Source organism: Hibiscus syriacus, unplaced genomic scaffold, assembly GCF_006381635.1.
Source record: "Hibiscus syriacus cultivar Baekdansim isolate YM2019G1 unplaced genomic scaffold, ASM638163v2 tig00110021_pilon, whole genome shotgun sequence".
NCBI lineage: Eukaryota > Viridiplantae > Streptophyta > Magnoliopsida > Malvales > Malvaceae > Hibiscus > Hibiscus syriacus.
This window is the reverse complement of record NW_024062569.1, coordinates 289,018-304,289: the sequence shown is the minus strand read 5'-3', so window position 1 is coordinate 304,289 and position 15,272 is coordinate 289,018.

Sequence of the window (15,272 nt, the reverse complement as noted above, 5' to 3'; positions counted from 1 at the left end):
TGGGTTTCTCCTAGATTATCCAAATGTCTAGGAAACGAAACAGGTCCGATGATTTAAAAAATTGTCTTAAATTGCATAGGATCTTTGTTTCAGGTCATGTTGCGGAAGACGGCTATCGGATAGAGTAAAATCGCAACTGATAATTTGAGAAAATAAAAATGAAGATAAAAGAGACAAAATTTACGTGGAAAACCCCTAAATAATATAGGGTAAAAACCACGGGCAACGGTAGAAGAATTTAACTACGAGAAAATAGGAATTACAACCTCTCTCGATCTACCAAGGAGAAAACAATGATAATTCTCTCTTGATAAAAAGGAGAAAACAACTCTTAATAAACTCTCTAAATTCTCTAGTATTGGAAGAAAGCTAGAATGCTTTGGGATGGTTTTGTAGCTAAATGAGCTAGGGTATTTATAGTTGAAGCTTAAAGACTAATTTGTAAATACCCTAAATTATAATGACTAAAATTTAGATTTTACCATTGTTGAAAAATCAACAATTGCTGTTATATTTTCGGTGGATAATTCTCTCTTGATAAAAAGGAGAAAACAACTCTCAATAAACTCTCTAAATTCTCTAGTATTGGAAGAAAGCTAGAATGCTTTGGGATGGTTTTGTAGCTAAATGAGCTAGGGTATTTATAGTTGAAGCTTAAAGACTAATTTGTAAATACCCTAAATTACAATGACTAAAATTAAGATTTTACCATTGTTGAAAAATCAACAATTGCTGTTATATTTTCGGTGCCACCGAAATTTCATGTGCAAAGCCATCACTTGGATTAGGTGCATTAAAGCACTGATTTTTCTTTTGACTTTCAATAATCTCACACTTGAAGATTTGATTGGAACAATCATATCTTCACACCATTCTTTCTACCTTGTACCTTCATGTTGCTTATGTCTCTGACAGGCCACAAGAGGATCGACACCAAATAAATTTGTCAGCATTGATTGCCTTCGTCATGAAATCTGCTATGTTGTCTTTAGTATGGATCTTTTGCATATCTACCGTCCCTTCTTCCACCTTTTCACGAATGAAATGTTACTGAACTCGTATGTGCTTTGTCCTTGAATGAAATGTTGGATTCTTTGCTAAATGCAAGGCACTTTGATTGTCACAAAACAGAGAGACATACTCTTGATTGTGCCCAAGCTCCTCCAATAGCATCTTTAACCAAATTGCTTCTTTACTGGCTTGTGTAGCTGCTACATATTCTGCTTTTGTTTTTGACGTAGCCACAACCGACTGCAATTTTGAAACCCAGCTTACAGCTCCACCAACAACTTTGAACACATATCCTGTAGTAGATTTGCTTTTATCCAAATCGTCTGCATAGTCAGAATCTACATACCCATTGATTAGTAAGTTTGATCCTCCGTAACATAATACAACATTTAAGGTCCCTTTGATGTATCTCAGGATCCTCTTTACTGTATTCCAATGCTCTTTGCCTGGATTCGCCATGTACCGACTAACCACTCCCATTGCTTGTGCAATGTCTGGTCTTGTGCATATCATAGCGAACATTAAACTTCCCACTGCTGATGCATACGGTACTCGAGACATCTTCATCCTCTCTTCTTCACTGCTAGGACTCATACTGGAGGATAATTTGAAGTTAATAGGAAGAGGGATAAAAATTGGCTTACAATCTTGCATGCTGAATCGTGACAAGATCTTCTTCAAGTAATTCTTTTGTGTGCCAAATTTTCCTATTACTTCTGTCTCGGTGTATTTGCATCCCTAGAATCTTGTTTGCTGATCCCAAGTCCTTCATTTCAAATTCCCTAGCCAGTTGTGCCTTCAATTCTTCAATATGATCTTTATTGGGTCTTGCAACCAATATGTCATTCATATACAACAACAATATAACAAAATCGTTATCACCAGACCTCTTGAAATAAGCACAAGGGTCTGCATTAAGTCTATTGTATCCAAGATACATAATGAAGGAATCAAATCTCTTATACCAACACCTCGGCGCCTGCTTTAGACCGTACAGAGATTTGTTCAACCTGCAAACCAAGTTCTTTTTTTCTTTTTCTTCAAAACCTTCAGGCTGGAGCATGTAAATCTCTTCTTCAAGATTTCCATGAAGAAAAACTGTTTTAACATCTAGCTGCTCTAGATGTAAGTTCAATGTAGCACACATTGTCAAAACTACTCGAACTGTTGTTAGTCGAACCACAGGAGAAAATATTTCATTGAAATCAATACCTTCTTTTTGAGCATATCCTTTGACCACCAGTCTTGCACGATACCTCTCAACTTGATCGTCACCATTTCGCTTGATTTTGAAGACCCATTTGTTTCCAATTGGCTTCCTTCCTTGTGTTAGTGGCACAAGGTCCCATGTATTATTTTTATGAAGGGCTTCAATTTCCTCTTTCATCGCCATCATCCATAGTGAAGCATCTGAGCTGTTTATTACCTCCTGGTATGTTGATGGCTCACCGTCCTCTGTTAAAAGGCAGTATGCAATATTACCTTCTATAATATAATCTGAGTGCCAATTGAGACGTCTTCTCACACGATCTGATTGACGAGTTGTTGGAGCTTCAGAACTCTCTGGTTCTTGTTCATAATGTACTGGTTCTGCTTCAAAAGAATCTCTTTGTTCAAACTCCTTTTCCACATGTATATGTGTAGTCTCTGACTTTTCAATGCTATCATCTTCTTCTTTTCTTTGTAGTTTATCTTCTACAAAGATAGCATCCCTGCTGATGATCACTTTGCGGGCAGTGGGATCCTACAAGCGATACCTCTTTACACCATCAGTATACCCCAAGAATTTGCATTTCCTGGATTTTGGATCTAGCTTTGAAATTTCTTGGGAGTTTTACATCACGTACACAATACTTCCAAATACATGGAGGTTTGAATAATCAGCTGGTTTACCAGTCCACATCTCCATCGGTGTCTTCAGCTCTATTGCAGTTGATGGAGTTCGATTCACCAAATAATAGGCGGTATTGACTGCTTCTGCCCAGAATGATTTTCTAGGCTTGCATCCCTCAATGTTCTTGTTCTTTCTAACAATGTTATTTTCATCCGCTCTGCCACTCCATTTTATTGAGGAGTGTTCGCCATTGTGAACTGTCTTTTGATGCCTTCTTTCCTGCAAAAGTCATCAAATTCTTCACTTGCGTATTCTACTCCATTATCTGTTCTGAAACACTTGATCTTATTTCCAGAATCAATTTCTGTAACATCCCAAATTATGGGTTAGTGACCAAATTGTAAAGTTTCAGAATTTGATGACTAAAGTAGAAGAATGAAATAGTTCAATGATTATTGGATATATATGATGAAGGTTATTTAGTAATTATTAAAGAAAATAAAGGGTAAAATGGTCATTTGATCATTTAAGGAAAAAAAATGGAATTATATACACGTGGAAAGGGAGAGAATTCTCCAGAATTCTCTTCTCCTTTCCTCTTCTTCTTCACGTGGAAGCCAATAGCAAAGGTAAGTTTGATTTAGCTTTTGATTTCTTGAAAGTTTTAAGTTGGATTTGAGTCTTTGAGGGTTATATAAGCTTAAGGAAAGCTTATATAAGTTTAAAACACCAAAGAGATAGAATTAGAAAGGAATTTCTATTAAGGGTTTATAAATGAACTTTTGTTATAGAAAGGTTTTTGAAGTTCTAAAGTTGGATTTGACTTGCCATCAGCTTAATTAAGAAGTATTAAGTGTTAGAATTGGATTTGAAACATGTGAAAAATAGGGTATGATTCTTGAAATTCCTAAAGAGGAGAGGATATTAAGGTTAAAGATGAGATAAATGAATATTAATGAGTTTAATTATGTATATGAAAGTTAGGAATATGAAAGGGGTTGAAATATTAAGGATTTAATCCAAAAAGAAGGATTTTTCGGGTTCAAAAAGAGGTTCTGGGCAGAGTGCATCGATGCATCAATGTTAAAACCCAGAAATTGTTTGAAGGTGTATCGATGCATTGGTAGTGCATCGATGCACTCTTTTAAAATAAATACATCGAATGTAATTTGTGCATCGATGCATAAGTAGTGCATCGATGCATCCCATTAATAAGGAAACATCGAATGCAATTAGTGTATCGATGCATAAGGCATGCATCGATGCATCCCAGTAATAATACAACATCAAATACATTTTATGCACCGATGCATCAGTAGTGCATCGATGCATACCTTCATTAAAAGATGAAATTGACTTTTCTATTGGTCTAAAGAGTGAACCATTAGAGTATATTAGTTATAATACTAATATAGATCTATGTATGATGATGTAGATGTAGAACGTGATCCCGTTCCGGATCAATTGAAGGATTATAATCGAATCAAAGCAAAGCTAAGGTGAGTGCACATTCTCTAGTATATGAGGTTCAAGGGAAAATAAGACTTGTGATAAGTCTATTTCCAATAGTGAAAAACATGAATTCATAGAAGTGTGTATTTGTTATGATTTATATGTGTGCATGGGTATATGTGTTATTGATATGAATATGGTAAGTAAAAGGGATTAATGGTGATGATAAGAATAATAATAAGGACAATGAAGTGATAGGTATATGTGAATATAGGTATTGATATGTCTTGTATGTATTGTAAGATGATATGTTTATGTGATAACATGATAAGATGACAATGAGTTACATGTCATATGAAAACATGAGAAATGTTATGAGCCATATGAAAGAGAAAGTATATGTGATACATGAGGGTGAATCCTATGTGACATATGAATATGAATTCATATGAAAAGTGACATGAATTACATGAAAGAAACTACGTGATTACATGTATATGTGAATGAAACCATGAGATTATATGAATATATGATATGGTTACATGAATATGTAAAAGGATATAAAAGATAATGCCCATGTTATGTGTCATGAGAGCTAGGGGTATAGTTGGCATGCCAAGAGTCGAGGGTCTATGTGGTCATTCGGGATATATATGTATTCTTTGGAACATGTGTGAAGTCTGGTGAGACACATACTTGATCCCTAGTATATGTATATGATTCTTAAGGAGTGATATGTGGTCCTTCGGGATATATATGTATTCTTTGGAACATGTGTGAAGTCTGGTGAGACACATACTTGATCCCTAGTATATGTATATGATTCTTAAGGAGTGATATGTGGTCCTTCGGGATATATATGTATTCTTTGGAACATGTGTGAAGTCTGGTGAGACACATACTTGATCCCTAGTATATGTATATGATTCTTAAGGAGTGATATGTGGTCCTTCGGGACATTATTATATGGCACTACGGTGCAATTCTACGCGGCACTCCGGTACAATTCTACGTGGCACTTCGGTACAATTATATGAGTTGTGGTGATAGCATTAGTGCACAACCTCTATGTACTCGCATATCTTTAGTTCTCACATGAGTATCATGGGCTATTAAATAGATAATATTAATAAAGTGATAGGATAATATGTTTGTTCCCTTGTGGAATTTCATGTGTGATATTGATTGTACAAATGGTAACTTATAAGACTATATGATGAAAGGAATCAATGATAGTGATAAAATAAGAAAAAAATGAAGATGATAATATAATTGATTAGGTGTACGTGTTTTATGATAATATATATATATATATATGGTTTACATGACATGGTATGTGGATGTGCAATTGGTTATGATATATGTTATATGATATGGACATAAGAGATCATAGGAACATGAGATAAGATATATGAATGATAATGACATATATGTATGCATATATTCGTTACATGTAAAAGTATGAGTGGTATGAAATGATAGTAAGAATTGTTTAGGTATGATTATTAGTTACCGTTTACCTTATATGTTTATATGCCTCACTAAGTCTTTGACTTAGCGTGTAAGTGATTTACACGTAGGTTTCGAGAAGAGTAAAGAGCAATGTGGAGCAAGACATGTCAGTTCTCCTTACCAAATGTCAGATCAGAAAATATATGTACTGGTTATAGAGTGTAGTTGGCATGTAGTCTAAAGATATAAATTGTATGAACTCTGATATATTTTGTAAACGTTTTGAATGAGTTAACTGTTATCAAAGTTTTTAAATTACTCACTATTTTATACGAATAAATGTTTGAAAAGCCAATGTGACACTTCGGACTCGTATCCGGGTCGGATACGGGTTGGGGGTGTTACATTTAATGGTATCAGAGCTACGGTTTAGCCGATTCTAGGCTTAAATCGAAGTCAGAAGTGTTTTAAAAAGTGTACATGCCAACTCAAAGTGAAAAAATTCTGATCTGATAGTGTAAGGAGTATGTTGTCTTGCTAATAAAAAAATAGATTATTATGTGATAATAGAAGTATGATAATAAGAGCTTCGAAAGAAGTGAAAGGTAATAAACCTGAAGGTAATAGCATTCACCTGCCCTGGCCAGGCAGGGAGAAGAGCGAACACCTCAGGAAATGCCTGTATAAAATTTGGAAAATTATTCTTCATGATTGAAGAATGTTCTGATGTGTTTTCAATTTATACTTCTTTAACTCATAGAATGAATGTATCAAATTAGTTGATAAAGTTGCGAGCACCCAAGTTCAAGGGTGGATTTGAGGAAGGTTCTATTGTTATAGACCTTTGGTTGAATGATATGATAGAAGGTTTTCATTTCTTCAAAGTGGAGATGTTGAATTGAGTAGTTTTGTTACTACTTTGGTAAGTTAGAGTTTGGTGGACAATTGTCACCATAAGAACGTTAAAAGATTAAATGATGTGATTAGAATTGTATAAAAGTTCAAGAATAAGTGCATTGATGACCAATTTATAAAACAGATGAAACTGGAATACACGAGCTTGAAACAAGGGAATTACACCTTGTATGAGTATGATTATAAGTTTATTAAGCTAAGCAGAATTGTTGCTGAGTTAATTCCGACTGAAAAATGATACATGTGATATTTTGTTAGGACTTGCGCCTTAAATTAAAAGAGTGTTACTGGTTTTGAATTTGTTATCGTTTCAAGAAATGTTTAATTGTGTTAAAGCTTTAAAGAGAAAAAGCTCAGAATGAAAAGTTTGGAGAAATAAAATCTTAGATGATTAAGAGAATTAGTGCTTTATAGAATTTTAGCACCATCAAAGAAAGGTAGAGATTCTGGTTCAACTTTAAACCAGACATGAATTAGTTGTATTCTCCGTCAGAGAATCAAATCAGATGAGAGTTCGACAGACTCCAACAGTAGGGTTGATCTTGAAAGATTAAACAAAGAGTTAATTGAGGATAAGTCAGGGTTAAAGACAACCCTCGTGAATTGGGTTAAAAGCTCTTTTAGAAGTTATGTAAATCGAAGCAGAAAAAGTATTGAAATATGGTGATTTTTTTTAACAAGTGGAGAAAACATAAGTATAAGAATGGTAAAGAATAAGGTTTTATGCGAGTAAAGTTGACTATCAAAGTAATGAAAATGTGATAAGGAGTGATAGTTATGGATAAATATATGTGATATAAAAGAGCATGAGATTATGAAGAACATGATATGGTTTAGTTATGTATAAGACAATGCGGATTATAAAAGGATAAATGGATAAAGATCAAGGAAGGGATTAAGTGTTTTGCTAGAAATTAAATAATGTGAAGGATAAGAAGTATTTTAAATGTATCAAGTGAGGTAGATACTGTTTTTGTATTTAAGATGGAAAGAGTTAGCGTGGGCTAACAAGATTATCAGACGGAATGTATTGAAATTACAAGATTTCAAGATATGGTAGGTTATGATAACCAAATATGAAGTGAATCTGGATACAGTTGTATACTGTGATTATAGTAAAGTGATAGAGTGAAGGAAGTGAGGATTCAAATGTTTGAGTAAAACTAAGGATTGATAAGAAGAGTTTAAATATGGGTACATCAATGATCAGTTTATAAATAAAGGAAGTTAGAATGTTAAGCTTGAATAATGGAAGTGAAATGGTGTATGAGATTAAATGTTTATTTGATTAGTTGAGTAAACTATTGTTGAAATAATTCCGACTGCAAATAATGTATATGAATGGTTCGATGAAGGTAATAAAGGAGACAAGGCATAATACTGTATATAAATGAGAGTATGGGTTCAATAAGTGAATTACACTGGGTTGATTTTAACTAAAATGATGTGTTATTAATTAGCTGTAATGGCATGGATGTTAGAATTATCAGATTTGAAGGAAACATAAAGTAAGTTAATCAAATGAGATACAAATCTGGATGTGGTTGTATATTTTGATCATATAAATATGATATAGGCAAGGAGATAAATATTTATGTGTTTTAAAGAAAATTTTGAAGGAAGAAAATACAAGCAAGATACGATAAGAATGAGGTTTTGTATAAGTGTTGATTAGTAAAGTTGTAAAGATATAATAAAGACTGGTAATCAGGGATAAGTTTAAGTGATAGGAAAAGAGTATGTAAACATGAAAGAAAGATATGATTAGTGTATAAGAAGATTTTGAGTTATGAAAAAAATAAAAGGATGAAGTTTAAAGAATTAGATGTGATAAAGATTATGTTGAGATATAGGTTATAAGTTTAACCAGAAGTAAGAAAGGTATGTCAAGTAATATGAGAAATTGTTTAGTTATGCAAAGTGTATGTTTAATCAGTTATGATGAAGATTTAAGGTTATGTTTCTTGGTCAAGTGGATGTAGTTAGAGAAATGAATAAAGATTTATATGTATTAAGGAAGTTTTGGAGTCAGTCAAGTAAGGATGAAATAAAAGTTTGGTGATTCTTGAAAGACAATTGAAGATTGACAAGGAATTTGATTGATTTATGAGTTTGAGTAATAAGAATTAATGTTATTGTCTATCTGATAAGTGACATGATAGGAGATATAAAGTAAAAAGGTAGTCGAATAATTGAAAAGATAAGAACCAAGTTATTAAAGATGATACAAAAGATTAAGTTCAGAAAGCAGCATGAGAACGTTAGAAGATATGTCCTTTTCAGGATGTGCAGTGAAAATTCGAGGACAAATTTTTTTAAAAGGAGGGGAGATTTGTAACATCCCAAATTATGGGTTAGTGACCAAATTGTAAAGTTTCAGAATTTGATGACTAAAGTAGAAGAATGAAATAGTTTAATGATTATTGGATATATATGATGAAGGTTATTTAGTAATTATTAAAGGAAATAAAGGGTAAAATGGTCATTTGATCATTTATAGAAAAAATGGAATTATATACACGTGGAAAGGGAGAGAATTCTCCAGAATTCTCTTCTCCTTTCTTCTTCTTATTCACGTGGAAGCCAAGAGCAAAGGTAAGTTTGATTTAGCTTTTGATTTCTTGAAAGTTTTAAGTTGGATTTGAGTCTTTGAGGGTTATATAAGCTTAAGGAAAGCTTATATAAGTTTAAAACACCAAAGAGATAGAATTAGAAAGGAATTTCTATTAAGGGTTTATAAATGAACTTTTGTTATAGAAAGGTTTTTGAAGTTCTAAAGTTGGATTTGACTTGCCATCAGCTTAATTAAGAAGTATTAAGTGTTAGAATTGGATTTGAAACATGTGGAAAATAGGGTATGATTCTTGAAATTCCTAAAGAGGAGAGGATATTAAGGTTAAAGATGAGATAAATGAATATTAATGAGTTTAATTATGTATATGAAAGTTAGGAATATGAAAGGGGTTGAAATATGAAGGATTTAATCCAAAAAGAAGGATTTTTCGGGTTCAAAAAGAGGTTATGGGCAGAGTGCATCGATGCATATTCATAGTGCACCGATGCATCAATGTTAAAACCCATAAATTGTTTGAAGGTGTATCGATGCATTGGTAGTGCATCGATGCACTCTTTTAAAATAAATACATCGAATGCAATTTGTGCATCGATGCATAAGTAGTGCATCGATGCATCCCATTAATAAGAAAACATCGAATGCAATTAGTGCATCGATGCATAAGGCATGCATCGATGCATCCCAGTAATAATACAACGTCGAATACATTTTATGCACCGATGCATCAGTAGTGCATCGATGCATACCTTCATTAAAAGATGAAATTGACTTTTCTATTGGTCTAAAGAGTGAACCATTAGAGTATATTAGTTATAATACTAATATAGATCTATGTATGATGATGTAGATGTAGAACGTGATCCCGTTCCGGATCAATTGAAGGATTATAATCGAATCAAAGCAAAGCTAAGGTGAGTGCACATTCTCTAGTATATGAGGTTCAAGGGAAAATAAGACTTGTGATAAGTCTATTTCCAATAGTGAAAAACATGAATTCATAGAAGTATGTATTTGTTATGATTTATATGTGTGCATGGGTATATGTGTTATTGATATGAATATGGTAAGTAAAAGGGATTAATGGTGATGATAAGAATAATAATAAGGATAATGAAGTGATAGGTATATGTGAATATAGGTATTGATATGTCTTGTATGTATTGTAAGATGATATGTTTATGTGATAACATGATAAGATGACAATGAGTTACATGTCATATGAACACATGAGAAATGTTATGAGCCATATGAAAGAGAAAGTATATGTGATACATGAGGGTGAATCCTATGTGACATATGAATATGAATTCATATGAAAAGTGACATGAATTATATGAAAGAAACTACGTGATTACATGTATATGTGAATGAAACCATGAGATTATATGAATATATGATATGGTTACATGAATATGTAAAAGGATATAAAAGATAATGCCCATGTTATGTGTCATGAGAGCTAGGGGTATAGTTGGCATGCCAAGAGTCGAGGGTCTATGTGGTCCTTCGGGATATATATGTATTCTTTGGAACATGTGTGAAGTCTGGTGAGACACATACTTGATCTCTAGTATATGTATATGATTCTTAAGGAGTGATATGTGGTCCTTCGGGATATATATGTATTCTTTGGAACATGTGTGAAGTCTGGTGAGACACATACTTGATCCCTAGTATATGTATATGATTCTTAAGGAGTGATATGTGGTCCTTCGGGATATATATGTATTCTTTGGAACATGTGTGAAGTCTGGTGAGACACATACTTGATCCCTAGTATATGTATATGATTCTTAAGGAGTGATATGTGGTCCTTCGGGACATTATTATATGGCACTACAGTGCAATTCTACGCGGCACTCCGGTGTAATTCTACGTGGCACTTCGGTGCAATTATATGAGCTGTGGTGACAGCATTAGTGCACAACCTCTATGTACTCGCATATCTTTAGTTCTCACATGAGTATCATGGCTATTAAATAGATAATATTAATAAAGTGATAGGATAATATGTTTGTTCCCTTGTGGAATTTCATGTGTGATATTGATTGTACAAATGGTAACTTATAAGACTATATGATGAAAGGAATCAATGATAGTGATAAAATAAGAAAGAAATGAAGATGATAATATAATTGATTTGGTGTACGTGTTTTATGATAATATATATATATGGTTTACATGACATGGTATGTGGATGTGCAATTGGTTATGGTATATGTTATATGATATGGACATAAGAGATCATAGGAACATGAGATAAGATATATGAATGATAATGACATATATGTATGCATATATTTGTTACATGTAAAAGTATGAGTGGTATGAAATGATAGTAAGAATTGTTTAGGTATGATTATTAGTTACCGTTTACCTTATATGTTTATATGCCTCACTAAGTCTTTGACTTAGCATGTAAGTGATTTACACGTAGGTTTCGAGAAGAGTAAAGAGCAATGTGGAGCAAGACAGGTCAGTTCTCCTTACCAAATGTCAGATCAGAAAATATATGTACTGGTTATAGAGTGTAGTTAGCATGTAGTCTAAATATATAAATTGTATGAACTCTGATATATTTTGTAAACGTTTTGAAAGAGTTAACTGTTATCAAAGTTTTTAAATTACTCACTATTTTATACGAATAAATGTTTGAAAAGCCAATGTGACACTTCGGACTCGTATCCGGGTCGGATACGGGTTGGGGGTGTTACAAGTTCCACCCGCGCTTTGAAGTTTTTGAAAGTTGAAAACATATCTGACTTCTTCTTAATAGGGTACACCCTACATCTCCTGGAGTAGTCATCAATAAATGAGACAAAATATTTTGCTCTACCTAGGGATGTAACTGGTGCTTTCCATACGTCAGAGTGAACCAATTCTAGAACACTTTTGGCTCTAGAATTTGATGTGTTGAATTTCATCCGGTGCTGCTTACTTGTTATGCAATGCTCACACAAAGTAAGTGGTACATTTGTTAAGCCTGGAAGTACCTTTTGCTCCACAAGGACTTCATTCCTTGTTCTGACATGTGTCCAAGTTTATGATGTCATAGCATTGCTGAATCTTAACTATATAAGGCAATAGAGGCTTCTACTTCTACCAAAGTCTCTCCCTTCAGCATGTACAAGTTTGCAACTATTTTTTCGCCTTTTAGTACCACAAGCGCTCCACGGAACACCTTCATGATTCATTTCTGTGTTTCAATCTTGCTCGCATTATTATCCAACAATCCGTAGGATAATAAATTTTTCTTCAGGTCTTTCACGTGTTGCACATCTCGAACAACTTTAATTATTCCATCATACATCTTCAATTTGATGGTTCCCACGCCAACGATCTCTAAGGCATGATTATTGCAACTATACACAGATCCTCCTGAGACAGTTTTATAATGATAGAACCATTCTCTTCTTGAGGTCATGTGATATGTTGCTCCCGGCTCAATGAGCCATATATCTGCATATCTCTTTCTACCTTCCATGGTGGTTGACGCTTCACAGCATAGAGCATCTCCGTCCTCTGAAGTGTTTGCGGTATTGCCTTGTGGATTGGAGTTTTTATTTAGACTCCAACAAGCACTCTTCAAGTGACCCTTATTTTCACAGTTGTAACACTTTAAATTCTTCTTGCTTCTCGACTTCGATCTACCATGTTTGTGACTGCTGCTTTGGCCACGTTCCGTTGATCTCCCTCTCATCGTTGTCAACGCTTCTGCTTGTTGTAGATTTACTTGTCTGTCTTCCTTGTTCTTACGTCGATTTTCTTCTTGTAGAACAGTAGCTGCAACGTCATCGAAGACTAGACTGGTGACATTACTGTTTGTCAAGTTGATGATGAGTTGATCATACGATTCCAGTAGACTTTGAAGTAGAAGTTTAGCACGTTCTTGTTCTCATATTGTACATCTTAAAGATGTAACCTGAGAAAATAAATTGTTCAGTGTGTTTAAGTGCTCCGTCACTGAAGTCGATTCTGACATCTGGAGAGTATACAATTTTCTCTTAAGGAAAATTTTATTGTGCAACGATGTGGCCTCGTACAATTTGGTGAGATGATCACATATCTCCTTAGCTGTCTTCTTCTCCTCGATGCTTGACAATACTTCATCTGCTAATGCTAGATGTAAGTTTGTCATAGCATTCCCGTCCATCTCGTTCCATTTGCTGTCATCTGTGAAATCCACCGGCCTTTCACCGATAACCGCTAGACACCCGTCTTTCCTCATGATGGCTTTCATCTTCAATTTCCACAGTGAGAAATTTCTCCAATTGAATTTTTCAATATCAAATTTCGTTGTCATAGCTTCTATTACGGATAGCTCTCACTATTTCACTATCGTGAATAGTTCTCTGGAACCTTCAAAGAATGAGTAATACCTTCTTACTTTCTTATGTTGGAGGATCCACCTTTTGGTGGCAACCACAAAGACAATAAGCAGATATTACACACTCAAATCTGGCTCGGATACCAATTGTTGCGGAAGACGGTTATCGGATAGAGGAAAATCGCAACTGATAATTTGAGAAAATAAAAATAAAGATAAAAGAGACACAAAATTTACGTGAAAACCCCCTAAATAATATAGGGTAAAAACCACGAGCAACGGTAGAAGAATTTCACTATGAGAAAATAGGAATTACAACATCTCTCGATCTACCAAGGAGAAAACAATGATAATTATCTCTTGATAAAAAGGAGAAAACAACTCTCAAGAAACTATCTAAATTCTCTAGTATTAGAAGAAAGTTAGAATGCTTTGGGATGGTTTTGTAGATAAATGAGCTAGGGTATTTATAGTTGAAGCTGAAGGACTAATTTGTAAATACCCTAAATTACAATGACTAAAATTGAGATTTTACTATTATTGAAAAATCAACAATTGCTGTTATATTTTCGGTGCCACCGAAATTTCATGTGCAAAGCCATCACTTGGATTAGGTGCATTAAAGCACCGATTTTTCCTTTGACTTTCAATAGGTCAGAGTTCGTGCAGGCTGCACCGACTATGAACACGACAAAGGCCTTTTCCACACATAAGGAGATACAACATCACGTCGGTTGCCGTTGTCGTTAATGTTGCCGTCTTTCTTCTGACCCTCCATTTTTCTTTTTTGGTTTTTTGGATTTCAGATTGACAGTTTCTTCATGTCCAGGAAAACTGGAGCTTTTCAAGTTAAATCATTGGAACTTAACGTTTCTGTTGACTGCTGTAGTAAACAAATCAAGGATTGGACTCTATTCTAGTACCATGATTTTGTCTTAATTAAAGTTGAATTATGTTATCTCATTATTAATAAAAACGTGAATAGAGAAAATTAATATGAGAAATTAGATTTTTTAAATACTGTAAATGAAGAAAACTAAGAGAGTCATCCCATAATAAACTTACACAATACTTGATTTGTAATAATCCATCAATAGATTAGAAATGAATGCTTATAAAGAAAATATAATTTCATAATATACTACATTACTATTGTTTCGATCATTGATAGACTTTAAATTTGGTGATAGATTTTGAGGTGTAACTCAAAACTTTAAAAATTTAAAGGTTTAAATTAATTTTTTTTTAATTTAAAGAGTTCAATTTACATTTTTTAAAAAAATGGGGTCTAAATTAAATTTTTAAAATTTGAGATGCTTAATTAGAATTTTTTAAAAATTATGAGAAGGGTTTAACTATCAAAAAATTTAAAGCTTAATGCGAATTTTTAAAAACTCTGTGGGGCCAAATTATATTTTTAAAAAAAAATTTAAGGGTCTAAAACTGAATTTTTAAATTTTTTTTGGGACCATAGCCCCCACTTATTTTCACCACCGTGTACAATTAATAATTAATCTATTAGTCGATTAATTCGAATTGAATCTTATAAAAAAAATATTATGAGAACAATTTTTTCTAGTATTTTCATTTCACAATATCAAGATTTGAACCTTAAATTTTATTTAAAAACTCAGGGTCTCATTCACTAACTCAATTAGTAATTGATATCATTTCCACCTCAAGTCATCTTAGGGAGAATTATTAAT